At 43.1% G+C, this 11424-nt stretch overlaps 1 pseudogene; it reads right to left on the reverse strand.

Moving 5' to 3' along the window:
* Window positions 1–745: 745 nt before the first annotated feature.
* Window positions 746–4403, reverse strand: LOC139222279 (histone-lysine N-methyltransferase KMT5C pseudogene; annotated as a pseudogene).
* Window positions 4404–11424: the final 7021 nt, after the last annotated feature.

The raw sequence follows: 11424 nt of genomic DNA on the forward strand, positions 1-11424 counted from the left end.
CTCAGCTCTACTCGGCGTAGGTACAGAGTAGGTACTAGTGGAGACGCACCATTAAGCTAGCCCCCCCAAAATAAATGGCTAAACGAAAAGTGGACTTTGAAAACAGAGACTTTCAAAGCAGGTGGGGGGCAGAATTTTACCTGTTTGTCGATATTGGAGGTAAACCTGTGTGTCTTGTTTGTGGAGCTGATGTGGCTATAATTAAAGAATATAAATATAAGACGACACTACAGCAGGAGAAGTACAAAAAAAGAAAACAGTTATTTAAAATTCTATTTATTTTATTGAGGAAAAGTTGTTGAAGTTTGGCTGTTTAAATTCATATTTCTGGATAGAATATATATATATATATTATATTATATTATATTATATACTATAATAAAAGAGTCACTATTAGAGTCTTCACTAAATGTTGAGCCTGTTTGGCCCGCGACTTAGACCGTGTTTTTTGGCCCTTTCTTTGATTGAGTTTGACACCCCTGCCTTACCTAATAAAGGACCGCACTTCTTTTCTTTTCCTAAATGTTCCCCTTTTTGAACCGATAGAGGTGGTTTACGTGGTGTGCTGTTTGGTGTCTGTGGCTGCATTGTCATCATTCGGTCCACCTTTTGCTCCAGCAGCTGTAACCTGGTTTCAACCTGCTCCCAGCGGGAGTTGCATGAGCACACCTTTGACATCGAGCCAATCACATTTTCACTCTGGCCACTCGAGTGTCCCGGAAGGTTGGATGAAGGTAGGTCACTCTCACAGGATGCAGGATTCATGGATGAAGGAAGTTGATACGAAGAAAGGGAAGAGGGGGTTTGGGTCCCAGAAACACTGGTTGAAGGAAGTGGCTGGATAGGCTCCAGCTCCCCCACAACCCTTACGGATAAGCGGTATAGAAAATGAGATGAGATGAGACAATGTTAGGTTTGGGTTAGTGTATAAATATACACTTTTCCTAATCTCACCGTGCATTCCCATATTTCATTAGAAGTTGAAACTCCTGTTTGTTTGGAATTGTGTGACACGCTATTAGGTGTTGCTTCAAGTTGGCGAAGTTTCCGAAACACAATCCACACAGTTTCTTCCTCTGTGGACAAATAAAAGTGACGCACCAAATTGAGGCTCTGTGTCTTCAGCATACTAATGTAAAGTAACAACATGTTTTTATCTACTTACCATCTTTTCAACAACTCTTCCAGATGAATGCTGAAACAACTTACAAGCTATGAAGAAAAGCAAGCACAATGAATGTTTTTCACGTTTTGATCAGAACAAGCACTAAATGGTCTGCATTTGTATAGCACCTTTCTAGTTATTTGAACTACTTAAAGCGCTTTACATGACATCCTCATTCACCCATTCACACATCATTCATACAGGAGGAATGTAATTTGGAGGAGACTTTTCTTTCATGCTTCAGGAGTGTCTTGCCCAAGGACACTTCGACATGTTGACCCATAGGAGCTGGGGATCGAACCCCCGCCCTTCTGATTGAGGGACGACCCAGTCTACCACTGAGCCACAGCCGCCCCAGTACAGTCAAGCAACGCTTTGCCTCTTTAACGACAATATCTTCCACATGCTAACCTGCTGATTGTTTATTAACATGATTTGGCATCGTCTCTGATCATTTAACAGCAATCTTGTCCTAACATACTTCTTTAACTTTTTTTCCACAGCACATGTCCAACAGATTGATTCTTTCACTTCCTCACTTTTAATTTATCATTAGTTTTGAAAATCTTTCCCTCGTGCTTCTGTTACCTTCACACTTAAGGCTCTCCTGTCGTCCTCCCGGACTCTTCTGGGCTGTGAACACTCTTCTTTTTGACTCTGCTGTCTGCCGGTCCAGAAGTTGGCTTCACCACCTCATTTCTTTCCCTGTCTTCAGAGGTCTTTTCTGCTCCTACACCTTGTGGCACTGATGACCTATTTTGGTTAACTGTGAGGTATTGTTCTCTCTCAGCTCTCATGGACCTTTCCTCTCCTGCCTCAGCAGTTGCATTTTGAGGTGTGTCAGTGATGCAAGGTTCAGTGCTGCTGTACTTGTTGCTTTGACTTTCTGAGATTGCATCCTCAGACTTCTCATTTGCTATTGTGTTGCAGGTTAGGCCTGCACCACTCTTCTCTCTGTGATGACAAATATATCTCTTGTTCAGGTGATAGTTTTGGCTCACAGTGTCCTTTGTTGTTTCCGAGTCATGCTGCTTCCCCTGGTGTTTGAAGTGACCCTTTCCATTACTCTCACAGGTGCAGCATTCACACATTTCATTTCCATCCCCAAAAAAGCTATCACCATAGTAATATGTCAACTCCTCCCCAGGTGAGATTGGTCGTGTGGCGAGCGGAGGGTCAGGAAAATAAAGAAATAGTCGTTCTTACTCTATTTAACAAATCAAGTTGCCAGACAACGCCACTTTGGGATTTCAGCCCAAAGAACTGAATGATGCACCTTTAAAGGCGCACAGGTCCGTTCACTCAAATAGCAAGTGTTCCAATCTCAAACAAAATAAGTTTTATTAACAGAATTTGATTAAAATGATATAAAAACACACCATTCACACGGGGATTAAACTAAGGGACTAAATTAAAGCTGAGGATACCGGTGCACGAGTTGATGGAGCGGTGAATCCCAACAAAAAAAAAAAAAAAAGAGAAGACACCCAGCTGTGACAGTCACACACACACACGTGAAGGATACCCGAATCCCAGGGAGCACAGCACACAAAAGGGGATCCCACCACCAGACCACCGGACCTCAGCAACTAAAACAAAAGGAACACACACACACACACACACAGGTTAGTGGGGTTACAATAATCCAACAGAACAAACAATATACAAAAACTTGGAAACAAATAAATGGCAGCAGAAATCAATTAAACTAAACAAAACTACCAGTTGCCAAATATAAATTACTCAAAATACAAAGAAAAATAAACAAGGTAAGAAACAAGAAAAACTCTGCCCAAATGAAATATCTAAACAAATAAATCTAAATACAAAAATAATCAATACAACAAATCAAGACAACGGAGCAGGGCAATGAAAACAAAAATGCAACCCACACTGCCAACAAACAGACTTTAAAAAGGGCTCCAATCAAGCCAGTCAATTAATAACAGTCAGCACACCAGAGTACCACGCAATACTTGCGAGTGATGTAAGCCAGGGGAAAAGCAATTGTCTTAAGAAGGCAGGTCCACAGCTGGTGAAATAGAACCTCTCCACCAGATGGATGATGGAAATCGACGCGTTATAGCGGACACGCCGAGGAAACTCACTGACACCGATCTCCACAAAGCAGCAGTGATCCACACAACGCAGCAGCGATCCACACAACGCAGCAGCAATCCACACAACGCAGCAGCGATCCACACAAAGCAGGTCCCAACAAAGCAGGTCCCAATAAAGCAGCAGCGATCCCCAGCTACGAGCAGCGCCAACTGTGTAGTCAGCTGCTGACGCCACACACCTGACCGCAAAAATCACCGTGCCAACAGTGAGCAGGGTACACGATCCATAAAAACTCCGGGGCACTCGAACCAAGGGCCCTGCAGTACAACACAGCAATTAATAATAACCCACAGGCCTACACAGAAGGTGAGCAGACTAGCCGCCTTACCTGCCCGATACGAGCGTGGTCGAGCCGGCAGTGACGCAACCAACCAGGAAGCAGAGAGGGAGAGCCAGCAGGGGGAAATCCACCCCTTAAATAGCCATGGCGCCATCAGTGGTTGGCTATGGTGCTGCCAATTGGCACCGTCAGAGTAGAATAATGGCAGCACAATTTCTATGCTGCTACAGTCGAATCACTTCAATATAAGCAATATTCTTCTCACCAGGATGGAGCTTGCAGTTTGGGTTGCAGTCATGGTTAATAAAAACTGCAGGCCCAAGGAACAGCTGACTGCAACGTTGGCGTTTGGAATACATCACACTGAAGTCATTGACTCCTGCCCTCAGCATCTGGCTGTCAGCGGGACTCAAGTTTGCTGTGCAGGCCAGCAAGAACTCCAGATGCTGTCCTGCAAACCAGTGCTTTGTTGAAGTTACCTTTGCTCCATTGATCTTGAGTATCTGTCACAGGACTCTATCTTGACACCGTCCAACGCGAAGGCACTGAGATAGCAATACACATGTTGCCGTAGTAGCTCCTGACGATGGCCAGAGATTGAAAGTAGTTACCAGCCAGTTCGCCCACTGTCAGGGCCTCAAATGTTGCATTGAAATCACAAATAAGCTGAAATTGCATCAGGGTCTTTTTGAGATGATCCCAACATGGTAACACTGGTGGAGGACTAATGTTCATTTTATGGGTGCTGAAGCCCAGCAGTGGGTCCAGCACCAAACCGGTGGCAAGGTCATCAGTCTCACATAGTTCCTTAACAATCATTCTGTTCCATCCGTCCATCCGTCCATTGCGTCTTACCAATGGGAGGTACTAGGAGTCCGCGTGTCACTTATGGAATTTGTCTGGTTGTTGGTGATCGCATATTCAATACTGAATTACAGAGGCAGAAACATTGAACGATGACAAATTAGTCTGAAACGTATGTATTATGTAGTTATATTGTAACATTTTCTTGTCCAACACAAACTCAATTAAATTTGTGTTTTTCAACATTAAAAATTGTGACATAGGGATGTTATACTGCAATAACACCAGTGGTGAAACAAGTTTCAATATGTTTTCTAGAAGAAAAATCATGAAATTACTCACCATGTGCTTCTTACTGCTGCTGCTGGTGAGTCACTTCCTACTTCCTGTTTACACAGGAAATACAGGTTTTCATCTATATGCAAGAGCTAATCTATAGATTGAATTCTGGAAGGTAATTACATTTCAGATTAAATCTAAATTTGTAAAAAAAACTTTAAAAAAAAACTCTACTTCCTGTATAGAAAGGAAATCCAGCTTTTCATCCATGTTCAAGCATTTATAGATTGAAATTTGGAATTCTGACCAGTCTGTTCAGTCTCTTTCTGTGCAGTCTGCTCAGTCTCTTTCTGTCCCTCTCTGTGCTCCCTCCTCCCCAGCAGGCCAGTGCATAGAGGACTGCAGACACCACCACAGTGTCATAAATCTTACAGAATGTACACAGCTGTATAGTTTACATTTACAAAGTGAGCTATTGCACTGTCAGCCCGGATAAGTAGAGTTTACTTAAAAAATTTGAGGCAAGTGATTGCACTTAAATTATTTGATTATAGGTTTAACTTTAATGCTAAAAGTATTGGACTTAAATTATTAAGTAGAAAGGACTAAAAGACAAGTTATTTGTACTTGAAATGCTGAGTTGAATGGTTGGATAGTGGGGTTGATTTTACAACAGATTTAAAGGTAAACTGACTAATTTTCTTAATTGCAATCAGATTAATTCATCATTGATTAAACAACTTTTTTTAAGTTAATCAAACTCAAAATCCCATCTCTAACCAAAATAGTTATTTGTGTTAATAAAAAACATTTAATAAACACAAAATGCAGGGATTTAAATGAACAATTTTGTTTAACATTGCCAAATAAAAAGTAGCTATGTAGCAATAGGCCAAAAAAACATTACATGAAAAAGTTTTGTGGTGCTTGCTCTTGCACAGAGTAGAACAAAGCTTTTACAACCTCTGTAGATGTAAGATATCTCAATTTAAAACATTTTTGTATTTTGAACATCAGTTGCAACTCCTAATATTCTTAAGGAGAACAAGAAAGGAAGAACAGAGTTTAACCTCTGACAAGACAATGAACAATTATCTAAACAAATGCTTATAGTGCAAGATGTGGTAATGCTAGTGTTGTCCATCACATGAAAAGGACCCTCTGTCAACAGCATTAAAGGACTTACATTCTTTGTGCACCTTTTAAGGTCTTATGCTTGCTGCTCACCAGTCAGCATGAACTCTTTTATGAAAATAAAACATGTTTCTATTATATTGTTGAACTACAACATAGACATATAAATCTAGCTTGAACTAAAACTTGCACTTTACGTACACAATGAACACTCTGGTGCTATGATCAATCTTACAGGGCAAGTGCATTCTTTAGAGTCTGAAGTTTGGGTGGTAGCACACTTGACCCAGGTTGAGCATCACTTGCTGAATGAAGGTGAGTGTATTCTTCATACACTTTGGATACTCCAAATGGAGGGCACATGTTAGGCCAAACAAAACACACATCGCCTGAGGTAGGTTGATGAGGTCATCGATCACAAGGCTGCCCTCTATGATGACCCCTGCTCTGCTTGGGTTCAGCAGCGATGGGTTTTGGGCACCACTTTCTTCAGAGCAGAGGATACCCACCGGAACATTCAACACATCTCTGTCATGAAGGTCTTACAAAATTTGAGTAACAAGAGAAACAAAGATATTCATGCCAGTTATAATTTTTTTGAAAATAGTTATACAGTTAGTTGGCCTTAAAGCACTGCAGAAAAATCAAATCTTCAATAAACTTTTAGTTGTGGGGACACAATAGCAAAGGAAACAATAGTTTTCATACTCTATACTTTTCATACTTTTTCATACTCCATACTCCATTCATACTAACCCTATTTCCAAAGCATTTAGGACTGATGTTCAAAATATCTACCTTTTGAATAAAATTAGAAACTTTGCTTGTTGGGAAGTGTGTAACCTGTAGGGCCCAAAAAAGGAAAATGATTTGTTTTTACTGTCAACTACCTTGACCAAATAACGTGACAATATTTTGAGGTTACACGACAGGATGTGTATGTACCACAATTAACAGAAATTAAAAATTTCTCAGTTAAATTTTAGGCTTCAGTGACAACATTTAAATATAGAAGAGAAAACAACTCACCAAATTCCAGAATGTGAAGAAAAGAGAATCGTCTTAAACACTGTCAACCGTAAGATTTTCCAGCCCTCTGTGCACAGCAAATAAATTGCTTAATCCAGAGAATTTTCAAATTACTTCATTTCTATTAAGTAAGGGAAAGCTGTGTAAAAACAAGAAAATGGCAGATTCTCCCTCAAACAAGTCCAGACTAATTTAGAGGTAACCAGCCAATCAGTTCACTTCAGTTGTTTCTAAACTTCAGTTTCAAGTTGATTAAACTAAACATTTTTAGTGAACCCTGTATTTGGGTTAAAAATTGATATTATACATTTTCATAACTCAGAACTTTGAGTGCACTCTGCCATCACATTCTAATAGTAAACTTCACTAAAATAGTTTGAGTAATCCAACAAAACTTATTTTTTAAATTAAACCTTACTTAGAAAATTTGCTTATAAACAATTTCTGGGTTAACAGTGTGGTTATAATAGTGATAAGACGGTGATAGTCTCTGCCGTTAGGAGGTGCTGGGTGCTGCGGTGTTGTGCAGGGTGGGTGCCTCGGCCTGCTGCTGAAGGAGCTGCCGAGTCCTCCTCTCATCCACGTCCTGTATGAGTCCAGGGAGCAGTCCAGGAGAGAGGCGGCCCTCCTGACCAGTCTGTTCAGTCTCTTTCTGTGCAGTCTGTTCAATGTCCCTCTCATTGCTCCCTCCTCCCCAGCAGGCCAGTGCATAGAGGACTGCAGACGCCACCACAGTGTCATAAATCTTACAGAATGTACAGCCTGCTGCTGAAGGAGTTGCTGAGTCCTCCTCTCACCCACCTCCTGTATGGAGTCCAGGGAGCAGTCCAGGAGAGAGGCGGCCGGAGACTGCAGACGCCATCACAGTGTCATAAAAAGTCCTGAGCAGAGTCCTGCACACTCCAAAGGATCTCAGTCTCCTCAGCAGGTGGACACGACTTTGGCCCACTGTCCAGGGAGCAGTCCAGGAGAGAGGTCTTCTTGAGATAGCGCTGTTATGAATTGGTAAATAAATAAAGAAAACAATGAGCTACAGATGTCGTTCTGACATATGTGATAAAGCTCTTTGAGAGCTTTCGGGAACACTTGGCCCCGCGTCCCTAGCCCTTTACGTTGTCACGTTATGGCCGGTCAAAAAGTCAAGCTCGCCACACAACAAGTCTTTTTGGGCCCTGTTCGGCCATAGAGCCAGCTAGAGACTGGCCACCACTTCTGGCTCAAAGCTGGCATCCCCCTCATGGCCAGTGGTCATTTTTGTGTCAGTGGACCCACAAGAACCACCCCCAGAAGCCCACACTAAATATTCTGGAAGCGTTTTCCATGAGTTCAAAGTTCTCAATTCCAAATTCTCAAATTGCAAATTCCAGCTCTCTGAGAGCTTCCAACATGACATTCAGAATCAGAATCAGAATCAGAATTACTTTAATAATCCCCAGGGGGAAATAGCTTTTTGTTACACACAGCTCCAAAAGAATAAGAATAAGAATACACTTCAAACACAAGTAAAACACAAATATATAAACGTATGAATAAAAAAAAAAAAAAATGTATTAAAAATTATTATTACACAGAGGTAAATTACTGCACCAGGTGAGTCCAGAGTCTTATAATAATAATAATAATAATAATAACAACAATAATACCACTACTAATAAAAATATATAACATGCACAATCATAGTAAGGCGCTGTACTATATAATACCAATAATACTACTACCACTACTACTACTACCAACAATAATATATAACAACATGTACACTCAGAATGAGGAGCTGAATCATATAATAATAATAATAGTAATAACATACAACAACATGTACACTCAGAGTGAGGAGTTGTGTAGATTAATGGCCACAGGCAGGAATGATTTCCTGTGGTGCTCTGTAGTGCATCGTGGTACAATTAGTCTGGCACTGAAAGAACTCCTATATCTAACCAGCACTTCATGGAGTGGGTTGGACACATTGTCCAAAATAGCTCCCACTTTGTGAAGCATTCTCCTCTCTGACACCACCGTCAGAGAGTCGAGCTTCACTCCTACAACGTCACTGGCCCTGCTTATCAGTCTGTTCAGTCTATTGACATCCTCTACCCTCAGCCTGCTGCCCCAGCATACCACAGCATAGAAGATAACACTGGCTACCACAGACTCATAGAACATCCTGAGCATAGTCCTGCAGATGTTGAAGGACCTTAACCGCCTCAGAAAATAGAGGCGGCTCTGGCCCTTCCTATAAAGGGCATCAGTGTTCCTCCCCCAGTCCAGTTTGTTATCAATGTGTACCTCCAAGTACTTATAATACTCAACAAAGTCCACACTGACCCCCTGAATGAAAACAGGGGACACCGGCACCTTGGTCCTCCTCAGATCCACCACCAGTTCCTTTGTCTTTGTCACATTGAGCTGTAGATGGTTCTGCTCACACCATGTGACAAAGTTGTCCACAACAGCCCTGTACTCAACCTCATCACCCTTGCTGATACATCCAACTACTGCTGAGTCATCAGAAAACTTCTGGAGATGACAGGTCTCTGTGCAGTAGTTGAAGTCCGTGGTGTAGAGGGTGAAGAGGAAAGGAGAGAGGACAGTCCCCTGTGGGGCCCCGGTGTTGCTGACCACTCTGTCTGACACACAGCGTTTCAGGCGCACATACTGTAGTCTGCCAGTCAGATAGTCCACAACCCAGGACACGATGGCGGGGTCCACCTGCATCGCTGACATCTTCTCACCCAGTAGACCTGGGCTGATGGTGTTGAAAGCACTGGAGAAGTCAAAAAACATGACTCTCACAGTGCTCGCCGTCTTGTCCAGGTGAGTGTAGACGCGGTCAAGCGGGTAGATGATGGCATCCTCCACTCCAAGTTGGGGCTGGTAGGCGAACTGTAGGGGGTCCAAAAATGATTTGACCACGGGCCGGAGCTGCTCCAAGATGAGTTTCTCCAGGGTCTTCATGATGTGGGAGGTCAGCGCCACAGGTCTGTAGTCCTTAGAGTCACCGGGGCGCAGCTTCTTCGGCACAGGAACTAGGCGGGATGTCTTCCACATCACTGGGACCCTCCGCAGACTCAAACTCATGTTGAAGACATGCTGAAGAACTCCACAGAGCTGGATGGCACAGGTTTTGAGCACCCTGGGGCTGACACCATCAGGGCCTGCAGCCTTGCCAGAGTGAAGTTTTGACAGCTGTCTTCTAACATCTTCAGCTGTGATAGTCACTGAAGATGGGGGTGAGGGGGTGGGGATAGAGGTGAGAGAGTGGCCTTCCCTTGAAGATGAGAGGCTGAAAGGAGGGTGAGGGGGAGAGCGTGGAGTAGGTGTTGTTGGGGGCAGAACAATCAAGGTGTTGATGTTAGTGTCTATAGGGAGTGCAGGGGACTGGGCATCAAATCTGTTGAAGAACAGATTAAGCTCATTGGCCCATTCCACACTGCCTTCAACTCCACTGTTGCCAGCTGACTTAAAACCAGTGATTGTTCTCATCCCTCTCCAGACCTCTCTGTTGTTATTATGCTGGAGTTTCTGCTCCAACTTCTTCCTGTATTCCTCCTTAGCCTCTCTGATCTTGTACTTCAGGTGTCTCTGTGTGATTCTCATTTCCTCCTTGTTGCCAGCCCTGAAATCCCTCTTCTTATCATTCAGGAGGGCCTTAATGTCCTTTGTTACCCACGGCTTGTTGTTTGGGTAACAGTGAACAGTCTCTACAGGAACAATGGAGTCTACACAGAAGTTGATATAGTCCGTGATGCACTCTGTGAGCCCGTCGATGTCTTCTCCATTTGGCTCACAGAGTGCCTGCCAGTCTGTGACCTCAAAACATCCCTGCAGTTCCACATACACTTCTTCCGACCATCTCCTCACTGTCTTTACGGTCACAGGCTGTCTTTTTACCAGAGGCAAATAAGTGGGACTGAGGTGTATGAGATTGTGGTTAGACCTGCCCAGAGGGGGGAGGGGAGAGGAGCTGTATGCAAAGAAAACTAGCAGGAGCAATCGTAACAGGCAGCATATACTCAGCACATGCGCACAGGAACACAATATCTTGCTGATATAAGCCCTTGAAATACTTAATCAGCCTCCTACATCTCACTCTCATTGAGATATAAGCCCTTGAAATAATTCCAAATTTTCTTCTGACACATAACAATGGATGTAGATTTGGAATGTTTTTGATACGTTATATCTCCTCAATGCTTGTATCTAGGGTGATGCAACTACCTCATACTTATGCATCTATGTGCAGGCTTCCACCTGGTCTAGGAAGCAGCTTCCTACGTGGCATTTCTGCTGAGATATAAGCCCTTGAAATACTTCAAAATTCTCTAATGCTTTCGTGTGCTGCTCCACGTCCTGACCTGAAGCAATACACGACAGCATTCTTGGATTGCATAAAGTTCTGCAAGGACATCACCACTCAGGGTTTACCCCAAGGAAAAACCCTGGATGACAAATCAGGTGCAGAGCCTGTTCAGGGAGAGGGACACTGCCTTCGGGTGTGCTGACAGCGAGCTGTACAGCACTGCCAGAGCCGAGCGAGGCAAAGGCAGCACATAAAAGGAGAATAGAGGACTGCTTCAAGAGCCTTCTTGCAGGGTGGGTGCCTCGGCCTGCT

Source organism: Pempheris klunzingeri, chromosome 22 (genome assembly GCF_042242105.1).
Source record: "Pempheris klunzingeri isolate RE-2024b chromosome 22, fPemKlu1.hap1, whole genome shotgun sequence".
NCBI classification, from domain to species: Eukaryota; Metazoa; Chordata; class Actinopteri; order Acropomatiformes; family Pempheridae; genus Pempheris; species Pempheris klunzingeri.